This window comes from Henckelia pumila, chromosome 3 (genome assembly GCF_033568475.1).
Source record: "Henckelia pumila isolate YLH828 chromosome 3, ASM3356847v2, whole genome shotgun sequence".
Classification (NCBI taxonomy): Eukaryota; Viridiplantae; Streptophyta; class Magnoliopsida; order Lamiales; family Gesneriaceae; genus Henckelia; species Henckelia pumila.
Window position 1 is genome coordinate 23,368,780 of NC_133122.1, and position 9,442 is coordinate 23,378,221.

The 9,442-nt window shown below is 34.5% G+C and overlaps 1 pseudogene; it reads right to left on the reverse strand.

The window, feature by feature from the left end:
• Window positions 1-1,234: 1,234 nt before the first annotated feature.
• Window positions 1,235-3,141, reverse strand: LOC140893017 (GDSL esterase/lipase At5g03820-like; annotated as a pseudogene).
• Between the last annotated feature and the right edge of the window lie 6,301 nt (window positions 3,142-9,442).

Genomic DNA, 9,442 nt, shown 5'->3' on the forward strand with positions numbered 1-9,442 from the left:
GACTATAGATGCAGGTATATCACTACTCTGATTAGTTTCAATGAGTACCTATTAGTCTAGTTAAGGATTTTAATAAAAAAATTAGTGATACAGTGATGATCTATTTATAGGCTTGGACTAGAGAGCCAGTATCTCTAGGTTGTTTATTTTGAGGTACGGACGTACTATCCGAGATACCCTGGTTGAGTATGCATGTTTTGTGTTTGCATGGTTTATATGACATGGTTTATGTGCGTTTATTATGTCACGATTATTTTGCTGCATGCATTATCACGTTAAGCCTATACCTTGATATTATAGTAGAGGGGTTGCTCAACCCCGAATTTTTGTGAATGAATTCCATGGATTTGGTTCCGAATATTTCCATGTATTTCTTATGGTATGGGAGTACCTCCTGATGCGACGGCCGAGTGTGCTAGATACCATGGCGCAATTTGGTGAGCAAGAGTTTTTACCATGATAGATTTTCGGTACCCGTTCATTTGCATTAGCATTCATAGCATGTGCATACTCATACTTTCTTACTGAGCATTGTTAGCTCACGTCCTCGATTTTGGTTCTGGACACCCCATTCTACGGGGCAGAACTTAGGTTGGACGGACCGGGAGGTAGCGGTAATTTAGCTGCAGCAGTGTAGATTGTACTGTACCAGATTTCCATTGGTAGAATTTAGTGTTACTTTCGATGGGGTTGTATAACATCATTTGACATTTGTTTTGGTGTCGGTTGTATTCTTGCTGGTAGTTTTAGTTGAATTATTTAAGTTTCCACTAGTTTAATTGATTATTATGTTTTAAGTTATTTTGCATTCTAAAACTTGGATTAGTGGTTCTGAAACGGGTCACTACATCTTCTTTATGCCATGTATGACTGTTAGACATGAAGTTTCATTCCTTTTAATTTCTGAATATCTGAAAAAATCATTCTTTTATTTACATTTGATTTCCACCTCAGTGCATGTACTTGTTTTTTCATCACACTTCTCCTTTGATCAATGTCACTGTTACTAATGAATTTTCATTCCTTTTTCTTTAATAGCTGATGTTATAAGTGACTTGGTTATGCAGAACTATGATGATGATGTTGAGGAACTGGCTTTGGATTCTACTGTTACTGAAGAATCACTTGGAAAAAAACATTTCATTGAATTGAAAGCTAGTGTTAAGGAAATTTTTGTAACATATTAATAGATAATAGAAGTGGAGCTTGGGGGTTGCTGCACCTAAAGGTTGTCCTAAGAGATCAGATCAAATCCTTGTTGGAGTAAACTTTGAGCCAATATTTGGTTAGCAGCTTCTGAATGGTGGAATCCATCCCAGAATAAATATTGCGTGGCATTTGAACATGTCCCGATCGACCTTTCATTGCAGAGGAACAATGTTTCAATTGTGCCCGTCCCGCAGCAAGCTTTCCTTGCATCAAAGAAACCTGGGGAACATTATAAAGTTATTTAGAAAAATTGAAATTTAAATAAAAATGTTGTAGGAATATATCATCCTCTTTATTTGGGGAAACAAATCACAAAAAATATTGTCATTTTCCAATTGCAAATGTTTATTATTCACCATACCACTATCTGTTGGCTTTGCAATCAAATCCATAAGAGGGTTGTAAATATCAAAGACCACGAGTTTCAATCCCGGTAACCTGGTCTTCAAATTTTGAGATGTAATGTTTAACTTATTGTTGAATGAAACGACATCTTGATTTAGCCTTGAGACACATTGATTGCTTCCCAAACCAAATAAAGTAATTGCTGCTGGCAGGCATACTGTAGGTGGTAGAGATGTAACTCCTATTCTCCTTGCTCCCATATGGTATAAATTCTGTCAAACAAACATTGTTGATATATATTTTCCATGTGAAAGAAAATACTTAGCTATTTCATTATGAAATTATTATGATTTTTATTTCTTTAGTGTGTTTCTTAAGTTTTTTATGAATTAATATGCCAAAAGATATCCAAGAAAATGCCAAATGTTTGTGTAACCTGGATGAAACTAGAGTAGTAATTCATGAGTTTGTTTGAGAACTGTTCGGTTGTGTAAACAATGTTGAGAATTGGATTGATATAATAGTTTTGAATAAAATCACTGGTCCCTACACTTAATAGATGGATCCCTCTTGAGAATGTATCATTAGCTTTATCCGTTCCCAACAAATTCACCACGTTTCTCTGCCATTATTTGTAGTTTGCTAGCTGCTGAGACAACGTCATAGTTTGCTGTAAACACGAATGAAAGTAGAAATATAGTGAAAAAATTACACAATGCAATTTATGTGGCTCAACCATAAAGAATATATATCTACAACACATCAAAATGGCTAAAACTTTATTAATGTCTTTTGAGTTTAGATTGCAATCAACATTTCTATGTGTCATATGTGAATAGACATCATGTTTAATATTATTGAAACTCTCTTGTATAATTAAATTACGATTAAATCATATCAGATATATACAAATGCTAAAAATATCACATATTATTGTATCATACACACACACACACACACACACACACACACACACACACACACACACATATATATATATATATATTAGTCTCTAACAACTGTTTATGTTTGAGTTAATGAGACGATCTGTCAAATCTTACATATAACTATGCTGTGTTGTCGTAATAACACGAAGCAGCCGAAGCAAAGTTGACACCGTTGAGAATGTTGCTTCCTTTGGCTACTTCACTTAGGTATGCTGGTGGATATGAACTGAATCCTAGAAACTCAGCTGTATATATAATTGTGTAATATATGCATTAGATAATATACATAGAACATCAAACATATTGCATATGTGTTATATGTTTATTACCTGTAAAATCAGCGGCGAGTTTTCCATTGCAAAACCTTCCTGTAGGTTCTTGCATAACAAAATCTCTTCCATAAGGGAGGAAGTTTGCCTTTATTAATGTTGGAAAATTGTTGTTGTTTCCCGCATCAACCACCGAATTCCTAAATATGCAGAGTTCAGGAACGAGGGGATCTCCATGAACAAGTGATGAGACAACCAGAATAGCACATAACATGTAGCTCAAGAATTCCATTTTCAGTTATTTTTCACCTAAAATTTTTCTTTCTTGCTCTTGTGTTCTTGATTTTGCTTTGTTTATTTTATGTGGATAAATGATCAAATTGTGATGAAGTAGTGTGTATTTACCGCGAGTGATGCATGTATGATGCTTCTTACACTTTGAGTGAAGCAATAGCTGTCTCTGTGTTGCAAAAAAAATGACACTTTTTTGATTTGACATTATAAAGAGAGAGACAGTCAGTTTATTTATATGTGGATAAAAGATTTGGTCAAGAGCAAGGCACACTTTTTAAGGAAGTTGAGGGGAATTGGGCTGATCTTAGGAATGTTTGAACAAAGATGGTTTTTACTCTTTCTATTGATAAACTTGGAAAAATGGATAAGACAGACGCTTTTAGCATATAATAAACCAAGAGAAATTAGCATACTTTAGGCAGTTTAAACATGTGATGCAAAATCCCAATTGTTAAAACAAGTGTAATGTAAATATCATATTCATGTTTCGATTTTGACTCAATTAAAAAGCTTTTATTCCCACTTTCAACATTTCCATTATACAATATAATAATTTCAATTATATATAAGATTTGTAAGTCAAGTTAATGAAAATTAAGAACAATTTATTTTAATAGATGATATAATTGAGAGGAGATTAAAAGAGAATTCAGAAAATGACTCAGAAATGAATTGAATTATTTCTCAACTAAAGATTCATATTTGTTAAGATCATATCATAGAGAGAAAAAGTTTTACAAGAAACATGAAAAATGAATGTATTGAGAAAGAACATACTTGAATATCTTTGATTGTTTAGATTATACCATCATGGAGCCAAAATATTGTTTTCTATAGTGTAAAGCAGTCAAGAGAACTTTAATTTCATAATTTTTTTTTTTATTTTATTTCCATGATTGTATTCGTTTACAAATGAAGAGTTTACATATTCTCAGAGTATACTTAGAATATTGATGAAGAATAGAATATCACAACAATTGTTAGAAGATTATACACATGGTAGTACTTGCTCTAAAGATTAGACATTAATTCTTGAATTAACATATGTGAAGTTCTGGCTATAATGATACCATCAACATATAATAACAAAGCCAAAAAATTGGATCTCGAGCCTTTGGTGAACAAGGTGAATCAGGCGGTAATTGCATAAAACCAGAATCAAGCAATGCAACTTAGAATTTTATGTACCATTGATGAGATGCTTGAAGAAGGCTATATATAGATTTGTGTAATTTGCAGACAAGTTTTGAAGACTCTTTGCCTTGGTGGCAGGGGAGATGATAACACATGGGAGGATCCATGTACACTTCTTCGAATAATTCATCTTAGAAATGCATTATTTAAATATAATTGAACAAGTTGCCATTGTTGAATATCATCTAGTGCAAGTAAGACTTTGGCAGTGGCTCACTTAGAAACCGGAGAGAATGTCTCAAAAAAATCAACACCGTCACATTGAGTATACCCCTTAGAAACTAAACGAGCTTTGTATTTATCCACCGTTCCATCAGATTTATATTTTATCTTGTATAACCAATGACAACCAATGGGTTGTTGACCCAAGGGTAGTGGAACGACATACCAAGTATTGTTGGTCTCAATTGCGTCTAGCTCATCTTTCACGGTAGCCCTCCAAGATTCAAATTTTATGGCTTGATGATAAAATTAGGGGTCTAAATAAGAGGAGACATTTAGCACCAAGTTATTATACGATTGGGAAAGTGAATCATATGAGATGTTGTCTTGAAAGGGATACAAGGCTGTGGATGACAATGTCGAATTGCAGTTATCATGTGATAATGATAGTCTCAGATATAACGACTGGTGAGATGTCCTTGAGGAGGTACGAATGGGGGACTAAGTGTGGAGGTTCTGGTGGCTCAATACGAGAACCATCATGTGTGTCATCCCCCGGGCCCAGGCCCAGGCCTGCACGACCGCACAATGGGCCCCTATAGAAACTATTTTGTATTCGTCCTTACTTTACGAAAATGATTAACCTAAGTTTCTATAGAAGTCCATTGTAGCCCATTATGAACTCATTTTAAATCTTTCATTTTCTCATCGCGACCTGATTCAGCAGCACCGAGAATCTAGAGGTGGCTTATACGGGTTCAAGAGATGGCTCCCATCATGTAGAACTTTGCCCCGCAGGTCAAGAGGTGGCTCCCACGCACGTAGTACTTTGCCCTGTATAACACTTATTTCCCGGGTCATGCGTCTGGTGACCGTCTTTGATACCATTCTTCTTTCTCATGTCTTTCACTAGCAATCCTGGATATTAGACGATTGATCCTCGGTTGATGGTTATCTAAGGCAATCTGATGCCTGTAATGGGTAGTACGGATACATAGAGTACGTGCAGCCATTTCCTTAAATCACAAAAATGGAAAGGAATGAAGAAATTCTCAAAATGTTAGATGATCATCAAACAATCAAGAAAAGATCGTTTGACATATCACTTGAGTTGAGAGGGGTTTTCCAAAAATTTCAAAAGCATAGAAAGTTTGGAGATCTTTACGTAGATAAAAGGCGTGATTGAGGATCACATAATAGTTGGAAAAATTGGATTTCTAATTTCCTATGAAAAGTTATAAGAATCTCAAAACTTCTCTTAGACGACAAAAGTTCGGTTTTGAAAGTATAAACGATGGGATTTGATTGAAGTAAGACTTTGGTCATCACGAAGAGGACTTCGCAAAGAGTATTGGCCGCGAGATCATTACGAAGGGGAATGCATAAGGCCTATTCCCCATTATGAGGGAACACCAAAAAGGTTATAAGGAAACCCAACCTAATTATGAACCTGGCGGGCTCTGATACCACTTAAATGTCACTCCCCACGATCGAGACATGTCATCGATATTGTTTAACATTTCAAAATCGTAAAACAATAAGTCTCGTAGTACAAATCTTGCCAAAACCAGTTTATTTCATAACCAAAATAATTGTCTTTACACCAAAAAGATCCCAAAATACAAAATCGAATGCGGAAGCATATTACAACTTGAAAATCATGAAGTGAATAAATCTAACATTGCGGAAGAATAAAATCCAAAATAAAAATGCATAAAATCTATTATTCTCTTTAACATTCCCAAAACATATCTTGTTCCTCTTCGTCTACATGATTCTCATCTTCATATGGGAAGGGGAAGGTAAGGGGTGAGTGTTTTGGAAACACTCAGCAAGTGGAGGCCGTTCGAGACATATAACACATATATACTTAATCATAGAATCATAACGTATCGTGAACATGACCAAACACATGAGACATGGAGCACCAGCTCGAAACATAAATAACTTGATACATGGGCCTTCAAGCCAAAACACAATCATGAAACATAGACTTTCGACATATACACATAAGAACTGAAATTCATCTCATTTCCATGGTTTACTCTATCCTATATGTTAATCCTCTAAGGAGTGAGGCCGTACAACGGTTACAATCCCATTGTATAAGGATCATATCATTACCATATTCATTTGAATCATAACAGTGCTTGAAAACATGCATGACATAACATGACCCAAACAAAGAAAACATGCTCGAACAAAATTTCGAAAACTAAACATCATAACTTATAGATGAATATATTTTAAAACAACATAAGCCCAATTACAGTAAAATGTTTGAAGGGTTCGGAATAATACAGCAGCAAGATCACGGCGCATCGAACTATCTCATATGTACGCAGCAACTCTTCAAACAAAAATTAGACTATAACTCGCACTCTTGAACTAAGAAAGCTTACGAGAATTTCAAAAGAGAGAAGAGAGGATTTTTGAAATCCATGAGGTGTGGAATAAATGAGGTTGGACACCCCAATTTATAGGTGTTAGGTTGCCCTAAGTTTCCTTGAATAGCTTCTTCCATGCAAGATAAGTTTTCTCTTCTTTCCTTTTTCTTGTGTAGACCTAAGTTTTCTTAATTACATGCAGCCCTAACTTTCCATAATCACATGCAGCCTTAGTGAGCCGAAATTTTAGGGATTCGAAGGCTTTCTCATGGGCCTGAATTGGGCTTTATGCATGCAAAATTCTTGGGATTTACAATGTGCATCAGGGGATACTAAATCTGTTTGAACCTGTGTTAGTCCACTGTTGTCCAAATATTCAAGAGCATCAACAGGTACGGGTTGGGGCATAACTGTATGTGGAAATGGATCAACCATTATTTCTCGATGAGGTATTGAGAGAAAGGGGAATATGAACTCATGGATAGGGGTGGGTTTTCGGTATATAGTATCAAAAATATTGGTATGAAAAAAATTCATACCGATATCGATATCAAAATTCTGAAATTTTGGTATGGAAAAAACCCATAATAATACCGTATAGATACCGAAAAAAAATTCGATATAACAAAAAAATTTATATATATCGAAAAAATTTGGTACGGTATCCCGAAAAGTCGATATTTTGGTTCGATATCCCTGCCCTACTCATGGAACACCACATCACGAGAAATAAAAATCTTTTGTTCTTAATGTCCATTAATTTGTAACCTTTCATCCCTGGAGGATACTAGAAAAAACGCATATTCTAGCTCTTGGAAGAAAATTTTCACAAGGAGTTGATAAAGTGGATAAAATGATAGACATCCAAAAACCCTAAGCTAATCGACGTGTTTATGATATAGAAGCTCATGAGGAGACTTATTTTGAGTCAATGGATATAGAAAACGATTGATCAAAAAATTTTATGTTAAAATACATTCACTCCAGATTTTAATGGGCACGTGAGATTATAAAAAAGTGAAAGAGCAACATTAACTAAATTTTGGTGATTCATTTCAACTACCGAGTTTTTTTGAGGAGTTTGGACGCAAGAAAACTAATGTGAGATCCCTCTCTTTTGGAACAGCTCAGTGAATGTCAGTTCTTTGGCATTATCTGTGCGAAATGCCTTAATTCTTTTGTTAAATCGAGTTTAAATCGTAACACAAAATCTAGAAACTACACTCAATGATTCAGACTTGTGTTGAATAATAAATATCCATGTAAATATTGTACAATCATCAACTAAGGTCAGAAAGTATCTCTGATTATTGTATGTAGAGACATGATAAAGACCCAAAATATCACAGTGTATAGTATCAAAAGCATTTAACGAGACATTATGATGAGAAACAAATGATAAACGTCTTTGTTTAACTAAAGGACAAATAGAACAAGGTGTGGCATGATGAGAAGAATCACCATCTAACTGTATATGAGGCTTCAAACTCGGTAAAATCTTCAATGATGGGTGCCCAAGACTATTGTACCAAACTTTTGGTTGATAAAAATTTCTGGATATGAAGAGTGAACATCCAAAACATAGAGCCCTTATATTATTTTACCCTTTCCAATCATCCTCTTGGTTTTTGTTTCCTGGATGATAAACGAATCATGATAAAAACTAATTATCGTTTGAGAATGGACAATAATGGAGCTGATTGAGAGCAAGTAAAACTTGAATTTTGGTATATAGGGAACATCCAAAGAATCTACGAAGATCCCAAACGAATTGAAAGAAGACGTGTGTGCAGTTTGTGAAATAAGCGTGTAGTGTTGTCTGCGGTGTTACAACACAGGAGACAACACAGTACAGCAAAAATAAAAGCGTAAAGTAAATAACATGAAAAAATAATTTTGCACTAGTAAAAAATACTCGTGCGGGTGCCTTAGGGCTAAATATCACTAGAAAAGTGTATAATTGTCTTACAAAATAATACTAGTGATTTTACGAAAAATCAATAAATCCTAAATTTCTCAACACGTTTAGAAATCAAACTTGCATCCTAAATAATCAGAGTATAAAATAAATAGATGCAACTCCCGTAAGCCTAAATTTAATAAACAAAAAATATATTCGAACAACACTATGCACTAAGTGTTGTCTCCGATGTTTTTAACACCAACGACAACATGGGGACTACAAAAACGAAGGTTGCAAAACTTTGCTTCAGAAATTTTCAATTCTTCAACCGGATTTCTTCAGTAGATGCGCAGGGAATTATCCGTCTGAAGCTCTTGAGAGTTATCGTCTGAAGTCCAGTTGTTTGTGCGCAGAAATCTAATTTTATAGATTGGAATCCAAAGCTAGAAGATTTCCTTAGATAGAGTCCTACATGAATAAGAAAACAATGTTAAGTAGGATAAAACTCTATCACACATATCAAATCATATCTTGAATATATTTAATAAACATATATCACATATATTCCTTATCAAGATATAATTCGATCAATGTAAATATCTATCCTATGTATATTTCAAATTTCATAGAATATTTACCATATTTTCTAACTTGTCTAGAAGGCACAATTTAATTAAATACAATTTAATTGAGGAAGGAAATTTAAGGAATTAAAATTCCTTTCAATCTCCC